This window comes from Saccostrea cucullata, unplaced genomic scaffold (genome assembly GCF_032062105.1).
Source record: "Saccostrea cucullata isolate Sc308-1 unplaced genomic scaffold, CSIRO_AGI_Scuc_v1 ctg2098, whole genome shotgun sequence".
Classification (NCBI taxonomy): Eukaryota; Metazoa; Mollusca; class Bivalvia; order Ostreida; family Ostreidae; genus Saccostrea; species Saccostrea cuccullata.
The window spans coordinates 11,631-32,400 of record NW_026935898.1 but is presented as its reverse complement, the minus strand read 5'-3'; the positions used below and the strand labels follow the sequence as shown (position 1 = coordinate 32,400).

General features: G+C 37.1%; 3 long non-coding RNA genes across 3 annotated transcripts; all 3 read right to left on the bottom strand.

Annotated features, from left to right (window-relative positions):
- Window positions 1-4,853: 4,853 nt before the first annotated feature.
- LOC134244139 (uncharacterized) lies at window positions 4,854-5,433 on the bottom strand. Its single transcript, XR_009987167.1, has 3 exons — window positions 5,370-5,433; window positions 5,108-5,268; window positions 4,854-5,008 (listed from the first exon to the last, which is right to left on the bottom strand). It is a non-coding gene; the product is annotated as an uncharacterized LOC134244139 (long non-coding RNA).
- A 6,020-nt stretch (window positions 5,434-11,453) lies between these two features.
- LOC134244138 (uncharacterized) lies at window positions 11,454-12,033 on the bottom strand. Its single transcript, XR_009987166.1, has 3 exons — window positions 11,970-12,033; window positions 11,708-11,868; window positions 11,454-11,608 (listed from the first exon to the last, which is right to left on the bottom strand). It is a non-coding gene; the product is annotated as an uncharacterized LOC134244138 (long non-coding RNA).
- Window positions 12,034-18,092: 6,059 nt separating this feature from the next.
- LOC134244137 (uncharacterized) lies at window positions 18,093-18,672 on the bottom strand. Its single transcript, XR_009987165.1, has 3 exons — window positions 18,609-18,672; window positions 18,347-18,507; window positions 18,093-18,247 (listed from the first exon to the last, which is right to left on the bottom strand). It is a non-coding gene; the product is annotated as an uncharacterized LOC134244137 (long non-coding RNA).
- Window positions 18,673-20,770: the final 2,098 nt, after the last annotated feature.

Below are 20,770 nucleotides of genomic sequence, written 5' to 3'. Positions count from 1 at the left end.
ATACTCTTTTTATGAATTCATAAAACTTAAACTGCATTCCCCCCTGAAAAGAATTCTTACTGCGGGAAATGATGTGTCTTTCAAATGACCTCGAAGCCTCCAGATTGTGGGTTGGCGAAAGTTCCACTCTCTGTTGCAAAGGGCCTTCTATCTCAAACAGGCAAGCAGGATCATTCAACAAGTATTCACAGATCACAACAGTTGTACATCATTTCATAGGTCTGAAATATTTACACTCATTACACTTAACATGAAATACAATACTCTTTATGAATGTACATAAAACTTAAGCTGCATTTGTCCCAGAAAAGAATTCTTACTGTGGGAAATGACGTGTCCTTCAAATGACCTCAAAGCCTCCAGATTGTGGGTTGGCGAAAGTTCCACGCTCTGCTGCAAAGGGCCTTTTTTCTCAAACAGGCAAGCAGGATCATTCAACAAGTATTCACAGATCACAACAGTTGTACATCATTTCATAGGTCTGAAATATTTACACTCATTACACTTAACAAAAAAAACAATACTCTTTTTATGAATGTATATAAAACTTAAGCTGCATTTGTCCCAGAAAAGAATTCTTACTGCGGGAAATGATGTGTCCTTCAAATGACCTCAAAGCCTCCAGATTGTGGGTTGGCGAAAGTTCCACTCTCTGTTGCAAAGGGCCTTTTTCTCAAACAGGCAAGCAGGATGATTCAACAAGTATTCACAGATCACAACAGTTGTACATCATTTCATAGGTCTGAAATTACAACACTCATTACACTTAACATGAAAAACAATACTCTTTTTATAGATGTACATTAAACTTAAACAGCATTCCTCCCAGAAAAGAATTCTTACTGCGGGAAATGATGTGTCCTTCAAATGACCTCAAAGCCTCCAGATTGTGGGTTGGCGAAAGTTCCACTCTCTGTTGCAAAGGGCCTTCTTTCTCAAACAGGCAAGCAGGTTCATTCAACAAATATTCACAGATCACAACAGTTGTACATCATTTCATGGGTCTGAAATGACAACACACATTACAATAAACATGAACCAAAGTCTCTAGACTGTAGCTCTACTGGTTTATACTTAAAACAAAGGAAAAGTAGCAGTTGCGACATGAAACTTTAAAAACAGCAATAATTAGAAAAATGATCCTTGCCACTCATCAAAGCAAAAACCGATGCAAACTATTATGTATCTTAGTGTAGTCTAATCATGTGCCAAGTTACACTGAAAAAGAATCAAAAACTGTAGGAGGAGTAGCATTTTGAAGAATTTCAAAGAAATTTCTATTTTAGTAACCATGGCAACACTGTTCATCGATATGAAAAACCGTTGCACAGAATCTTAGTGTAGTCTACTTGTGTGCCAAGTTATATTGAAATAGAACCAAAACTGTAGGAGGAGTAGCATTTTGAAAGAATTTCACAGAAATTTCTATTTTTAGTAACCATGGCAACACCATTTATTGAAAAATCAAAAACCGATGCACAGAATTATGTATCTTAGTGTAGTCTACTTGTGTGCCAAGATATATTGAAATGGAACCAACTCTGTAAAGGAGTAGCATTTTGAAAAATTGTTTACAGACAGTCAGAACGGAACAATTATTATTGCATAAGCTCTTTGGTCTCTGACCAGTAGAGCTAAAAACAATACTCCTTTTATAGATGTACATTAAACTTAAACAGCATTCCTCCCAGAAAAGAATTCTTACTGCGGGAAATGATGTGTCCTTCAAATGACCTCAAAGCCTCCAGATTGTGGGTTGGCGAAAGTTCCACTCTCTGTTGCAAAGGGCCTTCTATCTCAAACAGGCAAGCAGGATGATTCAACAAGTATTCACAGATCACAACAGTTGTACATCATTTCATGGGTCTGAAATATTTACACTCATTACACTTAACATGAAATACAATACTCTTTATAAATGTACATAAAACTTAGGCTGCAATTGTCCCAGAAAAGAATTCTTACTGCGGGAAATGATGTGTCCTTCAAATGACCTCAAAGCCTCCAGATTGTGGGTTGGCGAAAGTTCCACTCTCTGTTGCAAAGGGCCTTCTTTCTCAAACAGACAAGCAGGATGATTCAACAAGTATTCACAGATCACAACAGTTGTACATCATTTCATGGGTCTGAAATGACAACACACATTACAATAAACATGAACCAGAAGTCTCTGTCGAGACTGTAGCTCTACTGGTTTATACTTAAAACAAAGGAAAAGTAGCAGTTGCGACATGAAACTTTAAAAACAGCAATAATTAGAAAAATGATCCTTGCCACTCATCAAAGCTAAAAACCGATGCATAGTATTATGTATCTTAGTGTAGTCTACTCATGTGCCAAGTTACACTGAAAAAGAATCAAAACTGTAGGAGGAGTAGCATTTTGAAAGAATTTCAAAGAAATTTCTATTTTTAGTAACCATGGCAACACTGTTCATCGATATCAAAAACCGTTGCACAGAATTATGTATCTTAGTGTAGTCTACTTGTGTGCCAAGATATATTGAAATGGAACCAACTCTGTAAGAGGAGTAGCATTTTGAAAAATTGTTTACAGACAGACAGACAGACGGACGGATGCCGGACACATTACTATTGCATAAGCTCTTCTGGTCTCTGACCAGTAGAAAAAACAATACTCTTTTTATAGATGTACATTAAACTTAAACAGCATTCCTCCCAGAAAAGAATTCTTACTGCAGGAAATGATGTGTCCTTCAAATGACCTCAAAGCCTCCAGATTGTGGGTTGGCGAAAGTTCCACTCTCTGTTGCAAAGGGCCTTCTTTCTCAAACAGGCAAGCAGGATGATTCAACAAGTATTCACAGATCACAACAGTTGTACATCATTTCATGGGTCTGAAATTACAACACTCATAACACTTAACATGAAAAACAATACTCTTTTTATGAATTCATAAAACTTAAACTGCATTCCCCCTGAAAAGAATTCTTACTGCGGGAAATGATGTGTCTTTCAAATGACCTCAAAGCCTCCAGATTGTGGGTTGGCGAAAGTTCCACTCTCTGTTGCAAAGGGCCTTCTATCTCAAACAGGCAAGCAGGATCATTCAACAAGTATTCACAGATCACAACAGTTGTACATCATTTCATAGGTCTGAAATATTTACACTCATTACACTTAACATGAAATACAATACTCTTTATGAATGTACATAAAACTTAAGCTGCATTTGTCCCAGAAAAGAATTCTTACTGCGAGAAATGATGTGTGCTTCAAATGACCTCAAAGCCTCCAGATTGTGGGTTGGCGAAAGTTCCACACTCTGCTGCAAAGGGCCTTTTTTCTCAAACAGGCAAGCAGGCTGATTCAACAAGTATTCACAGATCACAACAGTTGTACATCATTTCATAGGTATGAAATATTTACACTCTTTACACTTAACAAAAAAAACAATACTCTTTTTATGAATGTATATACAACTTATACTGCAGTCCTCCCACAAAAGAATTCTTACTGCGGGAAATGATGTGTCCTTCAAATGACCTCAAAGCCTCCAGATTGTGGGTTGGCGAAAGTTCCACTCTCTGTTGCAAAGGGCCTTTTTTCTCAAACAGGCAAGCAGGATGATTCAACAAGTATTCACAGATCACAACAGTTGTACATCATTTCTTGGGTCTGAAATGACAACACACATTACAATAAACATGAACCAAAGTCTCTGTCGAGACTGTAGCTCTACTGGTTTATACTTAAAACAAAGGAAAAGTAGCAGTGCGACATGAAACTTTAAAAACAGCAATAATTAGAAAAATGATCCTTGCCACTCATCAAAGCAAAAACCGATGCATAGTATTATGTATCTTAGTGTAGTCTACTCATGTGCCAAGTTACACTGAAAAAGAATCAAAACTGTAGGAGGAGTAGCATTTTGAAAGAATTTCAAAGAAATTTCTATTTTAGTAATGGCAACACTGTTCATCGATATCAAAAACCGTTGAACAGAATTATGTATCTTAGTGTAGTCTACTTGTGTGCCAAAGTAGCATTTTGAAAGAATTTCACAGAAATTTATATTTTTAGTAACCATGGCAACACCATTTATTGAAAAATCAAAAACCGATGCATAGAATTATGTATCTTAGTGTAGTCTACTTGTGTGCCAAGATATATTGAAATGGAACCAGCTCTGTAAGAGGAGTAGCATTTTGAAAAATTGTTTACAGACAGACAGACAGATGGACGGATGCCGGAAACATTTCAATAAGCTCTTAAGGTCTCTGACCAGTAGAGCTAAAAACAATACTCTTTTTATAGATGTACATTATACTTAAACAGCATTCCTCCCAGAAAAGAATTCTTACTGCGGGAAATGATGTGTCCTTCAAATGACCTCAAAGCCTCCAGATTGTGGGTTGGCGAAAGTTCCACTCTCTGTTGCAAAGGGCCTTTTTTCTCAAACAGGCAAGCAGGATGACTCAACAAGTATTCACAGATCACAACAGTTGTACATCATTTCATGGGTCTGAAATTACAACACTCATAACACTTAACAAAAAAAAACAATACTTTTTTTATGAATTCATAAAACTTAAACTGCATTCCTCCCTGAAAAGAATTCTTACTGCGGGAAATGATGTGTCTTTCAAATGACCTCAAAGCCTCCAGATTGTGGGTTGGCGAAAGTTCCACTCTCTGTTGCAAAGGGCCTTCTATCTCAAACAGGCAAGCAGGATCATTCAACAAGTATTCACAGATCACAACAGTTGTACATCATTTCATGGGTCTGAAATTACAACACTCATTACACTTAACAAAAAAAATAATACTCTTTTTATGAATGTACATAAAACTTAAACTGCATTTATCCCAGAAAAGAATTCTTACTGCGGGAAATGATGTGTCCTTCAAATGACCTCAAAGCCTCCAGATTGTGGGTTGGCGAAAGTTCCACTCTCTGTTGCAAAGGGCCTTCTTTCTAAAACAGGCAAGCAGGATGATTCAACAAGTATTCACAGATCACAACAGTTGTACATCATTCCATGGGGCTGAAATATTTACACTCATTACACTTAACATGAAATACAATACTCTTTATGAATGTACATAAAACTTAAGCTGCATTTGTCCCAGAAGAGAATTCTTACTGCAGGAAATGACGTGTCCTTCAAATGACCTCAAAGCCTTCAGATTGTGGGTTGGCGAAAGTTCCACGCTCTGTTGCAAAGGGCCTTTTTTCTCAAACAGGCAAGCAGGATGATTCAACAAGTATTCACAGATCACAACAGCTAAACATTATTTCATGGGTCTGAAATTACAACACTCATTTCACTTAACATGAAAAACAATACTCTTTTTATGAATGTATATACAACTTTAACTGCATTTGTCCCAGAAAAGAATTCTTACTGCTGGAAATGATGTGTCCTTCAAATGACCTCAAAGCCTCCAGATTGTGGGTTGGCGAAAGTTCCACTCTCTGTTGCAAAGGGCCTTTTTTCTCAAACAGGCAAGCAGGATCATTCAACAAGTATTCACAGATCACAACAGTTGTACATCATTTCATGGGTCTGAAATATTTACACTCATTACACTTAACATTACAAACAATACTCTTTCTATAGATGTACATTAAACTTAAACAGCATTCCTCCCTGAAAAGAATTCTTACTGCGGGAAATGATGTGTCCTTCAAATGACCTCAAAGCCTCCAGATTGTGGGTTGGCGAAAGTTCCACTCTCTGTTGCAAAGGGCCTTCTTTCTCAAACAAGCAAGCAGGATCATTCAACAAGTATTCACAGATCACAACAGTTGTACATCATTTCATGGGTCTGAAATGACAACACACATTACAATAAACATGAACCAGAAGTCTCTGTCGAGACTGTAGCTCTACTGGTTTATACTTAAAACAAAGGAAAAGTAGCAGTTGCGACATGAAACTTAAAAACAGCAATAATTAGAAAAATGATCCTTGCCACTCATCAAAGCTAAAAACCGATGCATAGTATTATGTATCTTAGTGTAGTCTACTCATGTGCCAAGTTACACTGAAAAAGAATCAAAACTGTAGGAGGAGTAGCATTTTGAAAGAATTTCAAAGAAATTTCTATTTTTAGTAACCATGGCAACACTGTTCATCGATATCAAAAACCGTTGCACAGAATTATGTATCTTAGTGTAGTCTACTTGTGTGCCAAGATATATTGAAATGGAACCAACTCTGTAAGAGGAGTAGCATTTTGAAAAATTGTTTACAGACACAGACAGACGGACGGATGCCGGACACATTACTACTAAGCTACCAAAAAAAAACAATACTCTTTTTATAGATGTACATTAAACTTAAACAGCATTCCTCCCAGAAAAGAATTCTTACTGCGGGAAATGATGTGTCCTTCAAATGACCTCAAAGCCTCCAGATTGTGGGTTGGCGAAAGTTCCACTCTCTGTTGCAAAGGGCCTTCTTTCTCAAACAGGCAAGCAGGATGATTCAACAAGTATTCACAGATCACAACAGTTGTACATCATTTCATGGGTCTGAAATTACAACACTCATAACACTTAACATGAAAAACAATACTCTTTTTATGAATTCATAAAACTTAAACTGCATTCCCCCTGAAAAGAATTCTTACTGCGGGAAATGATGTGTCTTTCAAATGACCTCGAAGCCTCCAGATTGTGGGTTGGCGAAAGTTCCACTCTCTGTTGCAAAGGGCCTTCTATCTCAAACAGGCAAGCAGGATCATTCAACAAGTATTCACAGATCACAACAGTTGTACATCATTTCATAGGTCTGAAATATTTACACTCATTACACTTAACATGAAATACAATACTCTTTATGAATGTACATAAAACTTAAGCTGCATTTGTCCCAGAAAAGAATTCTTACTGTGGGAAATGACGTGTCCTTCAAATGACCTCAAAGCCTCCAGATTGTGGGTTGGCGAAAGTTCCACTCTCTGCTGCAAAGGGCCTTTTTTCTCAAACAGGCAAGCAGGCTGATTCAACAAGTATTCACAGATCACAACAGTTGTACATCATTTCATAGGTCTGAAATATTTACACTCATTACACTTAACAAAAAAAACAATACTCTTTTTATGAATGTATATAAAACTTAAGCTGCATTTGTCCCAGAAAAGAATTCTTACTGCGGGAAATGATGTGTCCTTCAAATGACCTCAAAGCCTCCAGATTGTGGGTTGGCGAAAGTTCCACTCTCTGTTGCAAAGGGCCTTTTTCTCAAACAGGCAAGCAGGATGATTCAACAAGTATTCACAGATCACAACAGTTGTACATCATTTCATGGGTCTGAAATTACAACACTCATTACACTTAACATTACAAACAATACTCTTTTTATAGATGTACATTAAACTTAAACAGCATTCCTCCCAGAAAAGAATTCTTACTGCGGGAAATGATGTGTCCTTCAAATGACCTCAAAGCCTCCAGATTGTGGGTTGGCGAAAGTTCCACTCTCTGTTGCAAAGGGCCTTCTTTCTCAAACAGGCAAGCAGGTTCATTCAACAAATATTCACAGATCACAACAGTTGTACATCATTTCATGGGTCTGAAATGACAACACACATTACAATAAACATGAACCAGAAGTCTCTGTCGAGACTGTAGCTCTACTGGTTTATACTTAAAACAAAGGAAAAGTAGCAGTTGCGACATGAAACTTTAAAAACAGCAATAATTAGAAAAATGATCCTTGCCACTCATCAAAGCAAAAACCGATGCAAACTATTATGTATCTTAGTGTAGTCTACTCATGTGCCAAGTTACACTGAAAAAGAATCAAAAACTGTAGGAGGAGTAGCATTTTGAAAGAATTTCAAAGAAATTTCTATTTTAGTAACCATGGCAACACTGTTCATCGATATGAAAAACCGTTGCACAGAATTATGTATCTTAGTGTAGTCTACTTGTGTGCCAAGTTATATTGAAATAGAACCAAAACTGTAGGAGGAGTAGCATTTTGAAAGAATTTCACAGAAATTTCTATTTTTAGTAACCATGGCAACACCATTTATTGAAAAATCAAAAACCGATGCACAGAATTATGTATCTTAGTGTAGTCTACTTGTGTGCCAAGATATATTGAAATGGAACCAACTCTGTAAGAGGAGTAGCATTTTGAAAAATTGTTTACAGACAGTCAGAAAACACATTATTATTGCATAAGCTCTTCTGGTCTCTGACCAGTAGAGCTAAAAACAATACTCCTTTTATAGATGTACATTAAACTTAAACAGCATTCCTCCCAGAAAAGAATTCTTACTGCGGGAAATGATGTGTCCTTCAAATGACCTCAAAGCCTCCAGATTGTGGGTTGGCGAAAGTTCCACTCTCTGTTGCAAAGTGCCTTCTATCTCAAACAGGCAAGCAGGATGATTCAACAAGTATTCACAGATCACAACAGTTGTACATCATTTCATGGGTCTGAAATATTTACACTCATTACACTTAACATTACAAACAATACTCTTTTTATAGATGTACATTAAACTTAAACAGCATTCCTCCCAGAAAAGAATTCTTACTGCGGGAAATGATGTGTCCTTCAAATGACCTCAAAGCCTCCAGATTGTGGGTTGGCGAAAGTTCCACTCTCTGTTGCAAAGGGCCTTCTTTCTCAAACAGACAAGCAGGATGATTCAACAAGTATTCACAGATCACAACAGTTGTACATCATTTCATGGGTCTGAAATGACAACACACATTACAATAAACATGAACCAGAAGTCTCTGTCGAGACTGTAGCTCTACTGGTTTATACTTAAAACAAAGGAAAAGTAGCAGTTGCGACATGAAACTTTAAAAACAGCAATAATTAGAAAAATGATCCTTGCCACTCATCAAAGCTAAAAACCGATGCATAGTATTATGTATCTTAGTGTAGTCTACTCATGTGCCAAGTTACACTGAAAAAGAATCAAAACTGTAGGAGGAGTAGCATTTTGAAAGAATTTCAAAGAAATTTCTATTTTTAGTAACCATGGCAACACTGTTCATCGATATCAAAAACCGTTGCACAGAATTATGTATCTTAGTGTAGTCTACTTGTGTGCCAAGATATATTGAAATGGAACCAACTCTGTAAGAGGAGTAGCATTTTGAAAAATTGTTTACAGACAGACAGACAGACGGACGGATGCCGGACACATTACTATTGCATAAGCTCTTCTGGTCTCTGACCAGTAGAGCTAAAAACAATACTCTTTTTATAGATGTACATTAAACTTAAACAGCATTCCTCCCAGAAAAGAATTCTTACTGCAGGAAATGATGTGTCCTTCAAATGACCTCAAAGCCTCCAGATTGTGGGTTGGCGAAAGTTCCACTCTCTGTTGCAAAGGGCCTTCTTTCTCAAACAGGCAAGCAGGATGATTCAACAAGTATTCACAGATCACAACAGTTGTACATCATTTCATGGGTCTGAAATTACAACACTCATAACACTTAACATGAAAAACAATACTCTTTTTATGAATTCATAAAACTTAAACTGCATTCCCCCTGAAAAGAATTCTTACTGCGGGAAATGATGTGTCTTTCAAATGACCTCGAAGCCTCCAGATTGTGGGTTGGCGAAAGTTCCACTCTCTGTTGCAAAGGGCCTTCTATCTCAAACAGGCAAGCAGGATCATTCAACAAGTATTCACAGATCACAACAGTTGTACATCATTTCATAGGTCTGAAATATTTACACTCATTACACTTAACATGAAATACAATACTCTTTATGAATGTACATAAAACTTAAGCTGCATTTGTCCCAGAAAAGAATTCTTACTGTGGGAAATGACGTGTCCTTCAAATGACCTCAAAGCCTCCAGATTGTGGGTTGGCGAAAGTTCCACGCTCTGCTGCAAAGGGCCTTTTTTCTCAAACAGGCAAGCAGGCTGATTCAACAAGTATTCACAGATCACAACAGTTGTACATCATTTCATAGGTATGAAATATTTACACTCTTTACACTTAACAAAAAAAACAATACTCTTTTTATGAATGTATATAAAACTTAAGCTGCATTTGTCCCAGAAAAGAATTCTTACTGCGGGAAATGATGTGTCCTTCAAATGACCTCAAAGCCTCCAGATTGTGGGTTGGCGAAAGTTCCACTCTCTGTTGCAAAGGGCCTTTTTTCTCAAACAGGCAAGCAGGATGATTCAACAAGTATTCACAGATCACAACAGTTGTACATCATTTCTTGGGTCTGAAATGACAACACACATTACAATAAACATGAACCAGAAGTCTCTGTCGAGACTGTAGCTCTACTGGTTTATACTTAAAACAAAGGAAAAGTAGCAGTTGCGACATGAAACTTTAAAAACAGCAATAATTAGAAAAATGATCCTTGCCACTCATCAAAGCAAAAACCGATGCATAGTATTATGTATCTTAGTGTAGTCTACTCATGTGCCAAGTTACACTGAAAAAGAATCAAAACTGTAGGAGGAGTAGCATTTTGAAAGAATTTCAAAGAAATTTCTATTTTAGTAACCATGGCAACACTGTTCATCGATATCAAAAACCGTTGAACAGAATTATGTATCTTAGTGTAGTCTACTTGTGTGCCAAGTTATATTGAAATAGAACCAAAACTGTAGGAGGAGTAGCATTTTGAAAGAATTTCACAGAAATTTATATTTTTAGTAACCATGGCAACACCATTTATTGAAAAATCAAAAACCGATGCATAGAATTATGTATCTTAGTGTAGTCTACTTGTGTGCCAAGATATATTGAAATGGAACCAGCTCTGTAAGAGGAGTAGCATTTTGAAAAATTGTTTACAGACAGACAGACAGATGGACGGATGCCGGAAACATTTCTATTGCATAAGCTCTTAAGGTCTCTGACCAGTAGAGCTAAAAACAATACTCTTTTTATAGATGTACATTATACTTAAACAGCATTCCTCCCAGAAAAGAATTCTTACTGCGGGAAATGATGTGTCCTTCAAATGACCTCAAAGCCTCCAGATTGTGGGTTGGCGAAAGTTCCACTCTCTGTTGCAAAGGGCCTTTTTTCTCAAACAGGCAAGCAGGATGACTCAACAAGTATTCACAGATCACAACAGTTGTACATCATTTCATGGGTCTGAAATTACAACACTCATAACACTTAACAAAAAAAAACAATACTTTTTTTATGAATTCATAAAACTTAAACTGCATTCCTCCCTGAAAAGAATTCTTACTGCGGGAAATGATGTGTCTTTCAAATGACCTCAAAGCCTCCAGATTGTGGGTTGGCGAAAGTTCCACTCTCTGTTGCAAAGGGCCTTCTATCTCAAACAGGCAAGCAGGATCATTCAACAAGTATTCACAGATCACAACAGTTGTACATCATTTCATGGGTCTGAAATTACAACACTCATTACACTTAACAAAAAAAATAATACTCTTTTTATGAATGTACATAAAACTTAAACTGCATTTATCCCAGAAAAGAATTCTTACTGCGGGAAATGATGTGTCCTTCAAATGACCTCAAAGCCTCCAGATTGTGGGTTGGCGAAAGTTCCACTCTCTGTTGCAAAGGGCCTTCTTTCTAAAACAGGCAAGCAGGATGATTCAACAAGTATTCACAGATCACAACAGTTGTACATCATTCCATGGGGCTGAAATATTTACACTCATTACACTTAACATGAAATACAATACTCTTTATGAATGTACATAAAACTTAAGCTGCATTTGTCCCAGAAGAGAATTCTTACTGCAGGAAATGACGTGTCCTTCAAATGACCTCAAAGCCTTCAGATTGTGGGTTGGCGAAAGTTCCACGCTCTGTTGCAAAGGGCCTTTTTTCTCAAACAGGCAAGCAGGATGATTCAACAAGTATTCACAGATCACAACAGCTAAACATTATTTCATGGGTCTGAAATTACAACACTCATTTCACTTAACATGAAAAACAATACCCTTTTTATGAATGTATATACAACTTTAACTGCATTTGTCCCAGAAAAGAATTCTTACTGCTGGAAATGATGTGTCCTTCAAATGACCTCAAAGCCTCCAGATTGTGGGTTGGCGAAAGTTCCACTCTCTGTTGCAAAGGGCCTTTTTTCTCAAACAGGCAAGCAGGATCATTCAACAAGTATTCACAGATCACAACAGTTGTACATCATTTCATGGGTCTGAAATATTTACACTCATTACACTTAACATTACAAACAATACTCTTTCTATAGATGTACATTAAACTTAAACAGCATTCCTCCCTGAAAAGAATTCTTACTGCGGGAAATGATGTGTCCTTCAAATGACCTCAAAGCCTCCAGATTGTGGGTTGGCGAAAGTTCCACTCTCTGTTGCAAAGGGCCTTCTTTCTCAAACAAGCAAGCAGGATCATTCAACAAGTATTCACAGATCACAACAGTTGTACATCATTTCATGGGTCTGAAATGACAACACACATTACAATAAACATGAACCAGAAGTCTCTGTCGAGACTGTAGCTCTACTGGTTTATACTTAAAACAAAGGAAAAGTAGCAGTTGCGACATGAAACTTTAAAAACAGCAATAATTAGAAAAATGATCCTTGCCACTCATCAAAGCTAAAAACCGATGCATAGTATTATGTATCTTAGTGTAGTCTACTCATGTGCCAAGTTACACTGAAAAAGAATCAAAACTGTAGGAGGAGTAGCATTTTGAAAGAATTTCAAAGAAATTTCTATTTTTAGTAACCATGGCAACACTGTTCATCGATATCAAAAACCGTTGCACAGAATTATGTATCTTAGTGTAGTCTACTTGTGTGCCAAGATATATTGAAATGGAACCAACTCTGTAAGAGGAGTAGCATTTTGAAAAATTGTTTACAGACAGACAGACAGACGGACGGATGCCGGACACATTACTATTGCATAAGCTCTTCTGGTCTCTGACCAGTAGAGCTAAAAACAATACTCTTTTTATAGATGTACATTAAACTTAAACAGCATTCCTCCCAGAAAAGAATTCTTACTGCGGGAAATGATGTGTCCTTCAAATGACCTCAAAGCCTCCAGATTGTGGGTTGGCGAAAGTTCCACTCTCTGTTGCAAAGGGCCTTCTTTCTCAAACAGGCAAGCAGGATGATTCAACAAGTATTCACAGATCACAACAGTTGTACATCATTTCATGGGTCTGAAATTACAACACTCATAACACTTAACATGAAAAACAATACTCTTTTTATGAATTCATAAAACTTAAACTGCATTCCCCCCTGAAAAGAATTCTTACTGCGGGAAATGATGTGTCTTTCAAATGACCTCGAAGCCTCCAGATTGTGGGTTGGCGAAAGTTCCACTCTCTGTTGCAAAGGGCCTTCTATCTCAAACAGGCAAGCAGGATCATTCAACAAGTATTCACAGATCACAACAGTTGTACATCATTTCATAGGTCTGAAATATTTACACTCATTACACTTAACATGAAATACAATACTCTTTATGAATGTACATAAAACTTAAGCTGCATTTGTCCCAGAAAAGAATTCTTACTGTGGGAAATGACGTGTCCTTCAAATGACCTCAAAGCCTCCAGATTGTGGGTTGGCGAAAGTTCCACGCTCTGCTGCAAAGGGCCTTTTTTCTCAAACAGGCAAGCAGGCTGATTCAACAAGTATTCACAGATCACAACAGTTGTACATCATTTCATAGGTCTGAAATATTTACACTCATTACACTTAACAAAAAAAACAATACTCTTTTTATGAATGTATATAAAACTTAAGCTGCATTTGTCCCAGAAAAGAATTCTTACTGCGGGAAATGATGTGTCCTTCAAATGACCTCAAAGCCTCCAGATTGTGGGTTGGCGAAAGTTCCACTCTCTGTTGCAAAGGGCCTTTTTCTCAAACAGGCAAGCAGGATGATTCAACAAGTATTCACAGATCACAACAGTTGTACATCATTTCATGGGTCTGAAATTACAACACTCATTACACTTAACATTACAAACAATACTCTTTTTATAGATGTACATTAAACTTAAACAGCATTCCTCCCAGAAAAGAATTCTTACTGCGGGAAATGATGTGTCCTTCAAATGACCTCAAAGCCTCCAGATTGTGGGTTGGCGAAAGTTCCACTCTCTGTTGCAAAGGGCCTTCTTTCTCAAACAGGCAAGCAGGTTCATTCAACAAATATTCACAGATCACAACAGTTGTACATCATTTCATGGGTCTGAAATGACAACACACATTACAATAAACATGAACCAGAAGTCTCTGTCGAGACTGTAGCTCTACTGGTTTATACTTAAAACAAAGGAAAAGTAGCAGTTGCGACATGAAACTTTAAAAACAGCAATAATTAGAAAAATGATCCTTGCCACTCATCAAAGCAAAAACCGATGCAAACTATTATGTATCTTAGTGTAGTCTACTCATGTGCCAAGTTACACTGAAAAAGAATCAAAAACTGTAGGAGGAGTAGCATTTTGAAAGAATTTCAAAGAAATTTCTATTTTAGTAACCATGGCAACACTGTTCATCGATATGAAAAACCGTTGCACAGAATTATGTATCTTAGTGTAGTCTACTTGTGTGCCAAGTTATATTGAAATAGAACCAAAACTGTAGGAGGAGTAGCATTTTGAAAGAATTTCACAGAAATTTCTATTTTTAGTAACCATGGCAACACCATTTATTGAAAAATCAAAAACCGATGCACAGAATTATGTATCTTAGTGTAGTCTACTTGTGTGCCAAGATATATTGAAATGGAACCAACTCTGTAAGAGGAGTAGCATTTTGAAAAATTGTTTACAGACAGTCAGACGGACGGATGCCGGACACATTATTATTGCATAAGCTCTTCTGGTCTCTGACCAGTAGAGCTAAAAACAATACTCCTTTTATAGATGTACATTAAACTTAAACAGCATTCCTCCCAGAAAAGAATTCTTACTGCGGGAAATGATGTGTCCTTCAAATGACCTCAAAGCCTCCAGATTGTGGGTTGGCGAAAGTTCCACTCTCTGTTGCAAAGTGCCTTCTATCTCAAACAGGCAAGCAGGATGATTCAACAAGTATTCACAGATCACAACAGTTGTACATCATTTCATGGGTCTGAAATATTTACACTCATTACACTTAACATTACAAACAATACTCTTTTTATAGATGTACATTAAACTTAAACAGCATTCCTCCCAGAAAAGAATTCTTACTGCGGGAAATGATGTGTCCTTCAAATGACCTCAAAGCCTCCAGATTGTGGGTTGGCGAAAGTTCCACTCTCTGTTGCAAAGGGCCTTCTTTCTCAAACAGACAAGCAGGATGATTCAACAAGTATTCACAGATCACAACAGTTGTACATCATTTCATGGGTCTGAAATGACAACACACATTACAATAAACATGAACCAGAAGTCTCTGTCGAGACTGTAGCTCTACTGGTTTATACTTAAAACAAAGGAAAAGTAGCAGTTGCGACATGAAACTTTAAAAACAGCAATAATTAGAAAAATGATCCTTGCCACTCATCAAAGCTAAAAACCGATGCATAGTATTATGTATCTTAGTGTAGTCTACTCATGTGCCAAGTTACACTGAAAAAGAATCAAAACTGTAGGAGGAGTAGCATTTTGAAAGAATTTCAAAGAAATTTCTATTTTTAGTAACCATGGCAACACTGTTCATCGATATCAAAAACCGTTGCACAGAATTATGTATCTTAGTGTAGTCTACTTGTGTGCCAAGATATATTGAAATGGAACCAACTCTGTAAGAGGAGTAGCATTTTGAAAAATTGTTTACAGACAGACAGACAGACGGACGGATGCCGGACACATTACTATTGCATAAGCTCTTCTGGTCTCTGACCAGTAGAGCTAAAAACAATACTCTTTTTATAGATGTACATTAAACTTAAACAGCATTCCTCCCAGAAAAGAATTCTTACTGCAGGAAATGATGTGTCCTTCAAATGACCTCAAAGCCTCCAGATTGTGGGTTGGCGAAAGTTCCACTCTCTGTTGCAAAGGGCCTTCTTTCTCAAACAGGCAAGCAGGATGATTCAACAAGTATTCACAGATCACAACAGTTGTACATCATTTCATGGGTCTGAAATTACAACACTCATAACACTTAACATGAAAAACAATACTCTTTTTATGAATTCATAAAACTTAAACTGCATTCCCCCTGAAAAGAATTCTTACTGCGGGAAATGATGTGTCTTTCAAATGACCTCGAAGCCTCCAGATTGTGGGTTGGCGAAAGTTCCACTCTCTGTTGCAAAGGGCCTTCTATCTCAAACAGGCAAGCAGGATCATTCAACAAGTATTCACAGATCACAACAGTTGTACATCATTTCATAGGTCTGAAATATTTACACTCATTACACTTAACATGAAATACAATACTCTTTATGAATGTACATAAAACTTAAGCTGCATTTGTCCCAGAAAAGAATTCTTACTGTGGGAAATGACGTGTCCTTCAAATGACCTCAAAGCCTCCAGATTGTGGGTTGGCGAAAGTTCCACGCTCTGCTGCAAAGGGCCTTTTTTCTCAAACAGGCAAGCAGGCTGATTCAACAAGTATTCACAGATCACAACAGTTGTACATCATTTCATAGGTATGAAATATTTACACTCTTTACACTTAACAAAAAAAACAATACTCTTTTTATGAATGTATATAAAACTTAAGCTGCATTTGTCCCAGAAAAGAATTCTTACTGCGGGAAATGATGTGTCCTTCAAATGACCTCAAAGCCTCCAGATTGTGGGTTGGCGAAAGTTCCACTCTCTGTTGCAAAGGGCCTTTTTTTCTCAAACAGGCAAGCAGGATGATTCAACAAGTATTCACAGATCACAACAGTTGTACATCATTTCTTGGGTCTGAAATGACAACACACATTACAATAAACATGAACCAGAAGTCTCTGTCGAGACTGTAGCTCTACTGGTTTATACTTAAAACAAAGGAAAAGTAGCAGTTGCGACATGAAACTTTAAAAACAGCAATAATTAGAAAAATGATCCTTGCCACTCATCAAAGCAAAAACCGATGCATAGTATTATGTATCTTAGTGTAGTCTACTCATGTGCCAAGTTACACTGAAAAAGAATCAAAACTGTAGGAGGAGTAGCATTTTGAAAGAATTTCAAAGAAATTTCTATTTTAGTAACCATGGCAACACTGTTCATCGATATCAAAAACCGTTGAACAGAATTATGTATCTTAGTGTAGTCTACTTGTGTGCCAAGTTATATTGAAATAGAACCAAAACTGTAGGAGGAGTAGCATTTTGAAAGAATTTCACAGAAATTTCTATTTTTAGTAACCATGGCAACACCATTTATTGAAAAATCAAAAACCGATGCATAGAATTATGTATCTTAGTGTAGTCTACTTGTGTGCCAAGATATATTGAAATGGAACCAGCTCTGTAAGAGGAGTAGCATTTTGAAAAATTGTTTACAGACAGACAGACAGATGGACGGATGCCGGAAACATTTCTATTGCATAAGCTCTTAAGGTCTCTGACCAGTAGAGCTAAAAACAATACTCTTTTTATAGATGTACATTATACTTAAACAGCATTCCTCCCAGAAAAGAATTCTTACTGCGGGAAATGATGTGTCCTTCAAATGACCTCAAAGCCTCCAGATTGTGGGTTGGCGAAAGTTCCACTCTCTGTTGCAAAGGGCCTTTTTTCTCAAACAGGCAAGCAGGATGACTCAACAAGTATTCACAGATCACAACAGTTGTACATCATTTCATGGGTCTGAAATTACAACACTCATAACACTTAACAAAAAAAAACAATACTTTTTTTATGAATTCATAAAACTTAAACTGCATTCCTCCCTGAAAAGAATTCTTACTGCGGGAAATGATGTGTCTTTCAAATGACCTCAAAGCCTCCAGATTGTGGGTTGGCGAAAGTTCCACTCTCTGTTGCAAAGGGCCTTCTATCTCAAACAGGCAAGCAGGATCATTCAACAAGTATTCACAGATCACAACAGTTGTACATCATTTCATGGGTCTGAAATTACAACACTCATTACACTTAACAAAAAAAATAATACTCTTTTTATGAATGTACATAAAACTTAAACTGCATTTATCCCAGAAAAGAATTCTTACTGCGGGAAATGATGTGTCCTTCAAATGACCTCAAAGCCTCCAGATTGTGGGTTGGCGAAAGTTCCACTCTCTGTTGCAAAGGGCCTTCTTTCTAAAACAGGCAAGCAGGATGATTCAACAAGTATTCACAGATCACAACAGTTGTACATCATTCCATGGGGCTGAAATATTTACACTCATTACACTTAACATGAAATACAATACTCTTTATGAATGTACATAAAACTTAAGCTGCATTTGTCCCAGAAGAGAATTCTTACTGCAGGAAATGACGTGTCCTTCAAATGACCTCAAAGCCTTCAGATTGTGGGTTGGCGAAAGTTCCACGCTCTGTTGCAAAGGGCCTTTTTTCTCAAACAGGCAAGCAGGATGATTCAACAAGTATTCACAGATCACAACAGCTAAACATTATTTCATGGGTCTGAAATTACAACACTCATTTCACTTAACATGAAAAACAATACTCTTTTTATGAATGTATATACAACTTTAACTGCATTTGTCCCAGAAAAGAATTCTTACTGCTGGAAATGATGTGTCCTTCAAATGACCTCAAAGCCTCCAGATTGTGGGTTGGCGAAAGTTCCACTCTCTGTTGCAAAGGGCCTTTTTTCTCAAACAGGCAAGCAGGATCATTCAACAAGTATTCACAGATCACAACAGTTGTACATCATTTCATGGGTCTGAAATATTTACACTCATTACACTTAACATTACAAACAATACTCTTTCTATAGATGTACATTAAACTTAAACAGCATTCCTCCCTGAAAAGAATTCTTACTGCGGGAAATGATGTGTCCTTCAAATGACCTCAAAGCCTCCAGATTGTGGGTTGGCGAAAGTTCCACTCTCTGTTGCAAAGGGCCTTCTTTCTCAAACAAGCAAGCAGGATCATTCAACAACTATTCACAGATCACAACAGTTGTACATCATTTCATGGGTCTGAAATGACAACACACATTACAATAAACATGAACCAGAAGTCTCTGTCGAGACTGTAGCTCTACTGGTTTATACTTAAAACAAAGGAAAAGTAGCAGTTGCGACATGAAACTTTAAAAACAGCAATAATTAGAAAAATGATCCTTGCCACTCATCAAAGCTAAAAACCGATGCATAGTATTATGTATCTTAGTGTAGTCTACTCATGTGCCAAGTTACACTGAAAAAGAATCAAAACTGTAGGAGGAGTAGCATTTTGAAAGAATTTCAAAGAAATTTCTATTTTTAGTAACCATGGCAACACTGTTCATCGATATCAAAAACCGTTGCACAGAATTATGTATCTTAGTGTAGTCTACTTGTGTGCCAAGATATATTGAAATGGAACCAACTCTGTAAGAGGAGTAGCATTTTGAAAAATTGTTTACAGACAGACAGACAGACGGACGGATGCCGGACACATTACTATTGCATAAGCTCTTCTGGTCTCTGACCAGTAGAGCTAAAAACAATACTCTTTTTATAGATGTACATTAAACTTAAACAGCATTCCTCCCAGAAAAGAATTCTTACTGCGGGAAATGATGTGTCCTTCAAATGACCTCAAAGCCTCCAGATTGTGGGTTGGCGAAAGTTCCACTCTCTGTTGCAAAGGGCCTTCTATCTCAAACAGGCAAGCAGGATCATTCAACAAGTATTCACAGATCACAACAGTTGTACATCATTTCATGGGTCTGAAATTACAACACTCATAACACTTAACATGAAAAACAATACTCTTTTTATGAATTCATAAAACTTAAACTGCATTCCTCCCTGAAAAGAATTCTTACTGCGGGAAATGATGTGTCTTTCAAATGACCTCGAAGCCTCCAGATTGTGGGTTGGCGAAAGTTCCACTCTCTGTTGCAAAGGGCCTTCTATCTCAAACAGGCAAGCAGGATCATTCAACAAGTATTCACAGATCACAACAGTTGTACATCATTTCATAGGTCTGAAATATTTACACTCATTACACTTAACATGAAATACAATACTCTTTATGAATGTACATAAAACTTAAGCTGCATTTGTCCCAGAAAAGAATTCTTACTGCTGGAAATGACGTGTCCTTCAAATGACCTCACAGCCTCCAGATTGTAGTTGGCGAAAGTTCCACGCTCTGTTGCAAAGGGCCTTCTTTCTCAAACAGGCAAGCAGGATGATTCAACAAGTATTCACAGACCACAACAGTTGAACATTATTTCATGGGTCTGAAATTACAACACTCATTTCACTTAACATGAAAAACAATACTCTTTTTATGAATGTATATAAAACTTAAACTGCATTTGTCCCAGAAAAGAATTCTTACTGCGAGAAATGATGTGTGCTTCAAATGACCTCAAAGCCTCCAGATTGTGGGTTGGCGAAAGTTCAAAAAACATAACTCTTTTTGTAAATGGACATTAAATATAAACTGCACTCTTCCCACAAAAGAGATCTTACTGTGGGAAATGATGTGTCCTTCAAATGACCTCAAACCCTTCAGATTGTTGGTTGGCGAAAGTTCCACGCTCTGTTGCAAAGGGCCTTCTTTCTCAAACAGGCAAGCAGGATCATTCAACAAGTATTCACAGATCACAACAGTTGAACATCATTTCATAGGTCTGAAATATTTACACTCATTACACTTAACAAAAAAAACAATACTCTTTTTATGAATGTATTCATATAAAACTTAAGCTGCATTTGTCCCA